A 12,355-nucleotide genomic window follows, 5' to 3' on the forward strand; every position below is an offset into this window, starting at 1 on the left:
AGGAACTGATCGGCTCTGCTAGGGCTGTCAGGTGGCAGTGGAGAGATAACCAAGCCATGGGGAACTCTGGAGCGTATGGTAAAATAGGTTGATGTAAATGGGTTTAGCAAAATTATGAGTTGCCTTTGCTGGAGATGTGGAGATAGGAGGAGATTAGGTTCAAGAGTTTTCTTTGACTTGCAAAATTATTTAGTCTCAATCGTGAAGTCTGGTGGTGGAAAGTATCAGAGGCAGCCAATAGAACCAGTAGTAGTAGTGCTGCTACCCCCACTTCTATACACCATCATTTTCGATCATTTGAGACCGATATCAGAGATTCAGTCAGAGGAGAAGCCCGTTTGATAGTCAGAAAGTAGAATGTTCTTTTCCATGAAGTCAAACATCTGGTTAAAATCTGCTCTTACAGTTAGTTTTCTTTGGCATTGGCCATTGAAGACTGGTCACAAGTTGTTAGGGTCTAATGAATCAAGATTTGTTTTATGAGCAGTATGATGAAGGAGGTCTGGAGTTCTAATGGGAAGGTTTCTGTCATTAGGGAGTTGTTGAGGATGTTTCTTGCCTTTGGTGCTGCTGATGCTGAGCAATATGTCTTTGTTTAGTGTAGGACATTGGTCTGACTGAAGTACTGGGAATTTTAAACCCAGCGGTGCAGGGGAACACACCCTAAGACTTCGGGTTCTTCCTGTTTCAGACCTACAGAAACACAGAGTCTTCTGGGTGAAGTCAAAGATTGATTTATCGGCTGCAGACCAATTACAGGCATCCGAGAAGTACAACACAATGTATGTTCTCAGGAGACTGCTTAAAGTTACAGAAACGGGCTTCTCCTTAAATACAAAATATCATGCTTCAGGCACACATTCCTTGTTTTATGGCATGGTCATTCATATGTATACATTACAAACGAAAAGGCAGAGTCATGATGACCATCCCACATTCCAGTTAAACCAGCCCACAATTATTTACCCAGCGAGGCTCAGATCCCACATCAGATATCAATAGGCCCCAATAAACAAGGGCATCTCCTGTTTGGAAAACAAGTCATAAAGCAGGAAGAGTCAGGTGTGAAAGAGATTAGCCGGAGGCTCGTGTAGGATGAAAAGGCTTTATGGTGTGTCAAACCCTGATGCTAATCACAGGTGGCCGTAGGACGGGGAGCTCGTGAGACCGGACTGACCTGGGGCAGCGGAGCCAAGCTGCCTAGGTCACAGAGAAGTCAAAGGAAGGCACATGTGTTCTAAAGGCCCGTATTTGCTCGTAATAGGTAGCCTATGTGAGGGAAACCATAAGATGGCCATCGCTCTAAGATGGAACCCACGTAGTCAGTGTATCATATCGTATACATAGTGCATTTATAGCTAAAACGTTATACAAAGCACTTGTACATACCGCATTGACCATTCGCGGTTCGCTAATACCGGGATAGACAGGGGTGGGGCCCTGCCTCCTACGCGGTCCCAAATTTCAAAGTACGACAGACCCTCCTTTTGCCCTTACATAGGCAATAACTATACTCATTTCAATCCGAGTCCAGGTCAATATTCACGAAGTCATGGAGATGTTGCTGTAGCATCATCCTATTACTTAGCTCGTCCCTCGATACAGGTTTCCTTACACATAATGTAGCACAGAGGCCACATATCGCAGGAGCACACTGTATGCACAGACAGAACAGGAAAAGGATGGCTAAGATCATTCCAATGACCATCAGAACTTTCCAACCCCAGGCAGATATCAGTTCCCAGAACCACCCCACCAGTGACCAATCTCCTTTATCCACGTGTATGGATTCAGATATTTTATGCAGTTTGGAGATGGCTTGATAAACTGTTGGAGCGTTATCTGGTATGAAAATGCAACAGCTAGATTGGATAACCTTACATACCCCACCGCGGTCTGCAAGTATGACGTCTAGAACCATGCGGTTCTGCAAAGTCATGAGGCGATCCGCTTGGAGCTCAGCTGTCAAATTACCAAGGGCACCAGCCGTGACATTAACAGTGGATTCAACCACACAAGTCAGTTGTTTCAGGTTCCTACTATTAACCATAGGTCCCCAAAACGGCAGGAAACCCAAAAAGAAGTCTCCCGCTTCCTGACCGGCAGTATCCTCCTTACTAATCACGCCTCTCACAACTCTGGTCTTGTGATAGTCAGAGGCAGCAGTAAATATTGGCGGTAGCAGATTTGCAATATAACATGTGCCCGAGAAGTCAGGGGGCAATCATGTATATGCTCGGTCATTGCAGACAAAATATGTGCCCTTGGCAGCCAAAAACGCTGGGGAAAACTGTGATGGAAAAGTGTACGTTTCAGTACAGTCACTTCTCCCCAGTTGAGCTCTTGGATTCTGACCATTACCTTGTAAACAGAACCGACCTATGTGGGGTACGACCCAGATTGGGGATGAAATTTTCCGCTGTCTTTCACCCAGACTAATACTATACCCCGTCGCGTTCCACCCTACGTAAGCTCTCAATTCCTCCTTGGGAATAGATGAGTATGCATCGATATCTCTGCTCATATCGGCAACTCCTTTCATTAAGGCCTTATTGTTCGTGCTAGGTCTGATGGAACGCGGTTGTCGCGGGGAGTAGGCATCTAGTGCAAAAAGGAACATGGTCTGGAATGCCCATGACGATCCATTGTAACTAAACGGCAGCACTAGATAAGGAATACCCTTATTAATGGTATGTGGCATTAACCCACACACCCAGCAATTGGTTGTATTCATGACTAGTTGGTGCTGGTGCAGGAGCTGAATAAACGAGTTGTTCACAAACTCTGATCGTCTAGCTTGTTCATGTTCAGGCAGAGGGTGAAAAGAGTGCAAGGAGACAGTAGGAGGAGGTATAGGCTGTATAGTGGGTGCAATGGGCTCTTGGGAGAAGAATACAAATCCTACGGTAAACACTATCATACTGCATAATATAAACAGACATAAAAATACAATACGTTTGCTCTTCATTATTTTACATATTTTCGCTTTAAAGTTCATTTCCTCAGCGGGTCTCTCCATCTTGAAAAACTCCATCCTCTAAACGTGCCGCTCGCGGCGGGTGAGTATCTTCTGCTAAGGAGTACGCCTGTCAGTCCAGGGAACGCCCTAGACCAACCAGAACCGTTGACCTAACGTCTTCGGCCTGTACCCCAAAGTCTTGGCACCGCGACCCTGCGGCTGAACCCGGATGGTGGTTCGAAAAACAAAAATCAAGAAAGTCCTTCAGATGGGAGAGCTTATAATATCAAAAACAAAAGGTAAGGGAAAGGAATATTTATTTGTCCATAGACCTGGGTCTCAGATTGTAGTGGAAACGGCCAGGCACTGTCTGATCTTGAAACAAGAGTTCAGGCTCTGTAGTGTCCAATCGAATTGATAGTGGCACAGCTTCTTGCAAAATGTCGCCACTCTGTTGTGCTGAAGTTGTGCCTCTTACGCGTGCATCACTGAACGGCACAAAACGAGGTACAGTGTCGGTTTCAGAGTCAGCGATACCCTCCTGGACCCACTGGTCATATGGTAGAGGCAAAGGGATCCTCTTGATGTGGGCGCCGTGGATCCAATTATTTTTCCCCTTTACTCGAACAGCTGATCTTGTAGACAGAAGTACGAGGTGAGGGCCAATCCAACGGGGCTCATCGTTGCTTTTTCGCTGGAAATTCGTGATGCGCACCTATGTGCCAGGGTTGATAGGGTGTCCTGGAGCTTCAGAGGCCTGGGGGAGAGTATCATGCACCTGTTGGTGTAAAACACGCAATTTAGCCGTCAATTCATACAAATAATCAAGCAGTACTGGATGTTCGATTTCGTTGAATTTCGTCGGTCTTGGCACACCCCATACATTGGCCGGGCGGCCAAAAATAATCTCGTATGGGCTAAGTCCCACTCGTGAGTGCACGGTCATTCTGGTGGATAGGAGTGCTAAAGGCAGAGCGTCAGGCCATTTAAGACCGGAGCTCGCCTGGATTTTGGCCAGCTTGAGTTTTAGAGCGCCATTGTAGCGCTCTACTAATCCAGCTGATTGGGGGTGATTTGCAGCGTGGAACTTCTGCTTAATCCCTAATCCCTCACACACATTCTTCATCACTTGGCCCACAAATTCACTCCCATTATCACTTCACACCATTCTTGGCATTCCAAACCTAGGAAAAATTCCTTCACAAGGGCTTTGGCTGTGAATAAAGCAGTGTTGTCTTTTAGGGGATATGCTTCTATCCATTTTGAAAAAGCGCAAACAACAACCAATACATATTTCAAGTTGTTGCACCTTTCCATGTGGATAAAATCTAGCTGCAAAACTTTGAATGGATATACTATACAATTCCTGACCACATTCTCTGCACACTTGGGAATTCCAGCATTCTGCCATACTGGAGCCAACAACTTACAGATTCCTTTCATACTAATATGTGCCATTCCATGTGCCATAGTAACCACTGGATTACACAAGAAAAACAGGAGCAAGCCCGTTAGCCCAACAAAAAACAATGTCTCAACAGGGAAAATGAATAAGAGGACCAATCGATACACAATTCAATTAAGGGAAGGGAAGACAAGAGAGATCCAAGGATAGAAAGGGAACAGATTTAATAATTAGATACACAATTGGTATATACAATTCAAAATAACCATAACTAACACATGTGCACTGACAGTGAAGTGAAAAAGTGAACGGCGCAGTGACATAAGTGTGAGGGTGACAGCAAAGTACGGCAAAATGGTTCAAATAAATTCAAGGTCAAGGAGAGTTATATACAATGGATAATTTACACATAATCATAAAGGTCTCACAGGACCCTATAATTAGCCGTAAGTAATGCTGTCTGGTCGACGACGTTTCAACCTCCTTGCGTTGAGGTCATCATCAGGACTATGGTTATTGCAATATTTTAAAATACCTATGTGTAAGAAGAAAAAGGGGGAGAATAATGAATAGAGAAGCCCAGGAAAAACAATAACTTACAGCACAGAGAAAGAAAAGTGAAGGGCAGGTCGGAGGGTAATAGTACCTGTGTCCGTGGTAAAAACACCACCTCAATGTTAATGGCAGGAAAATGTGGAACAATTAATTATGGTCCGTCACATTTAGGGGGGATATTCAAGTGTCTGAAATGATAATAAAGAAACTATAAAAATGGCCAAATAGTTCAATACATGTAGTCGAGTAAAGCGCGATGGAAGGCGCTTACCTATAAGGGACACCAAAACTGCGGAGGCCAACAGGAACAATTTAAGGTATCCTGGTTATGCTTCACAATCAACCATCTATCATGAAAAGAAACGGAAATGAAACCCGTACTTTAATCGGTAATATATAGTGGGGTTAGGGGCAAAACCGCTTACCAATTGGATCAATTCGTTAAATAAGGAGAAGGCATCCAGCGGTGAGTAATCCGCAATGTTTGAAAACAATCAGCACTCTAAAGAAAAGACAGGACACGAGCTTTATGAAAGGCGTGTAAAGACAACGCCAAATCAATACGGGAACTGAATAATCTGGCCAAGGGACGGCAAACCATTAAGTAACTTACTAGAGTCGGTTCGTCAATCACCATGTATCGGGATTAGTCCGAGGTGGGGCCTCAGCGTCTAAACGAGTAAGACGTCTGGCGTTTGTGAAACGCGGACGCCAGAGATAAAATATCCGGGTCATGTGGCAGCATCAAGGCCACAAAGGAAGGACTACCAGGTACGAACACAGAAAGGGAAACAGGACAGATGACAGGATGGGAAAGGTGGAAAGAAGGTAAAAAAGAACACCCGATCAGTGTGGGGGTCAACAATAATAAATTTCCTATGAGGCATATAAATTAATTACAAATATTGACAGCCACAATTCAAAATTTTTTGTTTGGACCTATGATCAAGGACAAAAACAAATTACAATTGCAACAATAATAATAAATCACAATTAGACATCATAATAATAAGTTGTAATAAAACGTGTAAACGATTGATAATAATAGCAAATTATGAACGACAAGTAAACAAAAAATTACAACGTCACTCAATGAGCATTATCTATTATAAAAGACAATTGAAAAACAAAGGGAACAGGGAAGGGAGGGGAGGGAGGAAAAGTGGGGGCAACTAAGGAGGAGAAAAAACGGAAGGGAGGGGGTGTGTGTGTAAGGCAAGGAGGTGGTGGTAGGGGGGGGGAGGGGTTGAGTGAGGCAGGAGGGTGGGGGTTGTGGGGAAGGGAACAACAGAAGGGTGGGAAAAGGAGGGGGGGTGGGGGGTGGTGGGGGGGGCGGGGGGGGGGGAGGGGGCGGGGGGGCTGGAAGGCGGAGAAGGGTAAAGGCAGTGCGCTGGGATACCAAAACAATTAAGACAAAGGGGTAAAATGCTGTAAAAAGACTCAAGCAATTAGAGATTTTTTGACATTTTTTGACATTTTCTCACACTGTCAAAGAATACTACAGTCTGAATATCAATAGGACAATGCTGGTAAAGATGAGTAACAACATGTGAAATCTGAATCCTAGCCACTCGTGATAACCGTGTTCCATTCGTCTAAGGAATTCAATCCATGTGATACAGAGTTACAGCGTGTAATCCAACGACATTCGCATTTATTTAACAAGGTCTGTAAATTGCCACCCCGGATTGGTAATTGTGGACAATCTATGACTTGCCAAGTCATATCCGTTTCCGAATGGTTATGCTCCTTGTAATGCATCACAAGTGGAGCGGTAACGACGTTGCATCTAATGCGACTTTTGTGTTGGGAGATGCGTTGTTTAACCATCTGTGTAGTCTGCCCAATGTAAAGTAAATTACACGGACAGCGTATCACATAAATAACATTGGTGGTACGACAATTGGAAAAATGTTTCAGTTGATAGGTGTGAGAAGGAGTGACAAAAACCTTGGTATTGCTGGTCAGGTCACACACATTACAATTTAGGCACTTGAAGTGGCCTATTACAGGTGGTAGATTCCATAAGGTAGTATTCACAGATTTTTCTTTGGTGGGCCAGGTAATGGCATGGACAAGCTTGTCATTCAAATTATCTCCCCTCTTGTATGATAGAAGGGGGGGGTCTGTAAAGTGTGGAAAAGAGCGTAGCAATTTCCAATTATAGGGTCCTGTGAGACCTTTATGATTATGTGTAAATTATCCATTGTATATAACTCTCCTTGACCTTGAATTTATTTGAACCATTTTGCCGTACTTTGCTGTCACCCTCACACTTATGTCACTGCGCCGTTCACTTTTTCACTTCACTGTCAGTGCACATGTGTTAGTTATGGTTATTTTGAATTGTATATACCAATTGTGTATCTAATTATTAAATCTGTTCCCTTTCTATCCTTGGATCTCTCTTGTCTTCCCTTCCCTTAATTGAATTGTGTATCGATTGGTCCTCTTATTCATTTTCCCTGTTGAGACATTGTTTTTTGTTATTATATATACCCGGTCTCAGCTGGGCTAACGGGCTTGCTCCTGTTTTTCTTGTGTAATTATTGAGCAATCGCTGGATTGCGAGAGTATTTTGTTTAAATACTTCACACTTTAATTGTGATACATAATGAGTGATTAGTTTACCTATTATGTCTTCTAGAGAGACCCCCACTTATTCTGATGACTATATCAAAGACATTCTTTCTGGCCCATCTCTTTTAGCCTTTGCCTCTACGCCTCTTTCCACTGCCCCCAATAACTCCAAGATTCTATTAGAAAAATTAGAAAATTTGAAAAAGAAACAGATCCGCACTGATCTGCATGCTCGCATGCTAACAGAATACTTAAAGTCTGATACCATACCCTTGGGACTACAGATTCGCAACACTCCTGCTATTTTTACTCAGGATCCAAAGTTTCGTACCGGCTTTAGCCATCTGGCCACCACCTGCTCAAGGCACTGGATGGTCCTCGGTATCGAAACAGCTATAGAACATAGCAAGAAAGAATTGGAAGAGATAGCAGAGCTTGAGAAACTTATTCTTACAGACACTACCATTTCCGATGCGAAGGGACTCCTTGAGAGAATAAACAGTACTATTGCTACTTTTCATACCTTTGAACAGAATAAAAAAATCAATAAAATTCAAAGAGACATCAAGAACTACGACAAGAGTTATACCTACCCGTATTTACTTGATTCCTTTTATAATTCCACTAATCAGCCCCCCAAAACTAATAACTGGGGCCGTTTTCGAAATAATCGGCCCATCACATTCTCTCTCTCTTCCAATACTTCCACCGAAGATACTGACAGTGGTGAAGGTAACAGTACGGGCCCACAGAGACAACCCCTTCCTCCACCACTTCTACCTGCTGGTTTTTTAGGACAGGCTCGTGGCCGCGGACGCGGCCGCAGACGGCAAGGATACCAATACCAATACGCGGGCGAGAGACAGACCCGACAAAAGTTCTATCAATGGGGGCCTCCACAATAACACGACTACCAGATGATACTCAACAAAGGTCTGCCAATGTTATTTCTGTTGATCCTCCGGAAGTTGTCATCGGCAGTTCCGGTCTCACTTCCTTGACATCTGGGAGTGGAAATGAATTGCCTATGGAGGTCTCTATTTCACCTGCACAATTACCTCTAGTTAATATTGAGAGTACATCTAATATTGATTCACAGATTATCCCAATTGCCGCCCACGAAACCACTCCACCTGATCCTTCTTTACTTCATGGGGATCAATCTATCCTTGACAGGACTATTCCCATTTTCAATCTCTCTCGACATGCCCTGTCGTCGGATGAGATATCCTTGTTAAGTAAGGGTTTGTCATTCGTCCCTACAGCACGTAGTGACTTCTTTAAGTTACAGGAAGATCTACTCTTATTTTTTAGACGGATTCGTCTGAGGCATTTTTTCTCGGATAAACCAGAGACTAATCTACCATATGAGCCCCTTTTTAGACCAGCTTCTACTTTTTTACCACCCACCACAATGATGCCACCCGAAATTTTGACCTTCGAAAAAATTGTGTTATTGGAGGTCAATGAGTTACAACGACTTAAGGAATTTGTTCCGTACAATTTGCCACTCAAAGAAAAACTGGCCATTGACAGTTTGAGCAATAACCAAAATTTAATAATAAAACCAGCCGACAAGGGGGGTGGGATTGTCATGATGGATCGTGAGGATTATGACTCAGAAATCCTTCGACAACTTGATAACCCCCTACATTATTGCAAATTGACTTCAGATCCTCTTCGTTCCATTCAAACTAAGATTGCCTCTGTTACTTCTCAGGCCCTCTCGAGTGGCATTATTAGTAAAAAAGAACATGATTTTTTTAATAGTCCATTCCCTAGGACACCGGTAATTTACACCTTACCGAAAGTCCACAAGAACTCATTGACCCCTCCGGGACGCCCGATAGTATCCGGGTGCGGATCTGTGTTGGAACCCCTGGGAAAATATATTGACTCTATTCTTAGGGTTTTTGTCCCCTTGACTGACACCTTTGTCAAGGACAGCACACATCTAATTAACATCATAGACGACCTTCCTTTCAATCCTGAATCCGACTTTATGGTCGGTTTAGACATTGAGTCTTTATATACTAATATTCCCCAGGCTGATGGACTCATGGTCATGGAGGTAATATTGAATACTCGCCCTCGTCCCACACGCATCCCTACAGAATTTGTGGTTCAATTGTTGCACATAGCCTTGACCAACAACTATTTTTTGTATAAAGATACGTATTACCTTCAGGTTAAAGGTGTATCGATGGGTGCTTGTTTTGCCCCAAACTTTGCAGTACTCTATGTTCACCATTTAGAGTCCACCATCTTTCTGAATAGCAGTAATCCTTTTCTCACCAACATTACTTTATGGCGCAGGTACATAGACGACATTTTGTTGCTATGGCAGGGTACACATGAGAACCTTCTGTCGTTTATTACCTGGTTGAATTCCATCCAAACCCATTTAAAATTCACTTCAGATGTGCGTAGAAATGACCTCCCTTTTTTGGATCTCACATTACATGCGGAGGATGGTCTAATTGGGACATCTTTATATCGAAAACCTACAGAGCGTAATACTCTTTTGGCCTATTCTAGTTACCATCCTCGAGGGCTTAGAGACGGCTTGCCTTACGGACAATTCCTCCGTATACGGCGGAATTGTAAGTGGAGAAAGGATTATTTTCGAGAGGCAGCTATCCTCTCGTCTAAATTGATCGACAGGGGCTACCCCAAACATTTGGTCAGAAGATCCCTTAAAAGAGCTTGGTATAACCATAGGGAAATTATTTTGGCACCCTCCATCAAACGTGTCAATACGCGTATCCCTTTTGTTTCCACTTTCAGCCCCAGCAGTAATGTGGTTTCCAAGATAATTAAGAACAATTGGAAATTGCTACGCTCTTTTCCACACTTTACAGACCCCCCCCTTCTATCATACAAGAGGGGAGATAATTTGAATGACAAGCTTGTCCATGCCATTACCTGGCCCACCAAAGAAAAATCTGTGAATACTACCTTATGGAATCTACCACCTGTAATAGGCCACTTCAAGTGCCTAAATTGTAATGTGTGTGACCTGACCAGCAATACCAAGGTTTTTGTCACTCCTTCTCACACCTATCAACTGAAACATTTTTCCAATTGTCGTACCACCAATGTTATTTATGTGATACGCTGTCCGTGTAATTTACTTTACATTGGGCAGACTACACAGATGGTTAAACAACGCATCTCCCAACACAAAAGTCGCATTAGATGCAACGTCGTTACCGCTCCACTTGTGATGCATTACAAGGAGCATAACCATTCGGAAACGGATATGACTTGGCAAGTCATAGATTGTCCACAATTACCAATCCGGGGTGGCAATTTACAGACCTTGTTAAATAAATGCGAATGTCGTTGGATTACACGCTGTAACTCTGTATCACATGGATTGAATTCCTTAGACGAATGGAACACGGTTATCACGAGTGGCTAGGATTCAGATTTCACATGTTGTTACTCATCTTTACCAGCATTGTCCTATTGATATTCAGACTGTAGTATTCTTTGACAGTGTGAGAAAATGTCAAAAAATCTCTAATTGCTTGAGTCTTTTTACAGCATTTTACCCCTTTGTCTTAATTGTTTTGGTATCCCAGCGCACTGCCTTTACCCTTCTCCGCCTTCCAGCCCCCCCGCCCCCTCCCCCCCCCGCCCCCCCCCCCACCCCCCACCCCCCCTCCTTTTCCCACCCTTCTGTTGTTCCCTTCCCCACAACCCCCACCCTCCTGCCTCACTCAACCCCTCCCCCCCCCTACCACCACCTCCTTGCCTTACACACACACCCCCTCCCTTCCGTTTTTTCTCCTCCTTAGTTGCCCCCACTTTTCCTCCCTCCCCTCCCTTCCCTGTTCCCTTTGTTTTTCAATTGTCTTTTATAATAGATAATGCTCATTGAGTGACGTTGTAATTTTTTGTTTACTTGTCGTTCATAATTTGCTATTATTATCAATCGTTTACACGTTTTATTACAACTTATTATTATGATGTCTAATTGTGATTTATTATTATTGTTGCAATTGTAATTTGTTTTTGTCCTTGATCATAGGTCCATACAAAAAATTTTGAATTGTGGCTGTCAATATTTGTAATTAATTTATATGCCTCATAGGAAATTTATTATTGTTGACCCCCACACTGATCGGGTGTTCTTTTTTACCTTCTTTCCACCTTTCCCATCCTGTCATCTGTCCTGTTTCCCTTTCTGTGTTCGTACCTGGTAGTCCTTCCTTTGTGGCCTTGATGCTGCCACATGACCCGGATATTTTATCTCTGGCGTCCGCGTTTCACAAACGCCAGACGTCTTACTCGTTTAGACGCTGAGGCCCCACCTCGGACTAATCCCGATACATGGTGATTGACGAACCGACTCTAGTAAGTTACTTAATGGTTTGCCGTCCCTTGGCCAGATTATTCAGTTCCCGTATTGATTCGGCGTTGTCTTTACACGCCTTTCATAAAGCTCGTGTCCTGTCTTTTCTTTAGAGTGCTGATTGTTTTCAAACATTGCGGATTACTCACCGCTGGATGCCTTCTCCTTATTTAACGAATTGATCCAATTGGTAAGCGGTTTTGCCCCTAACCCCACTATATATTACCGATTAAAGTACGGGTTTCATTTCCGTTTCTTTTCATGATAGATGGTTGATTGTGAAGCATAACCAGGATACCTTAAATTGTTCCTGTTGGCCTCCGCAGTTTTGGTGTCCCTTATAGGTAAGCGCCTTCCATCGCGCTTTACTCGACTACATGTATTGAACTATTTGGCCATTTTTATAGTTTCTTTATTATCATTTCAGACACTTGAATATCCCCCCTAAATGTGACGGACCATAATTAATTGTTCCACATTTTCCTGCCATTAACAT

Source organism: Triturus cristatus, chromosome 9 (genome assembly GCF_964204655.1).
Source record: "Triturus cristatus chromosome 9, aTriCri1.1, whole genome shotgun sequence".
NCBI lineage: Eukaryota > Metazoa > Chordata > Amphibia > Caudata > Salamandridae > Triturus > Triturus cristatus.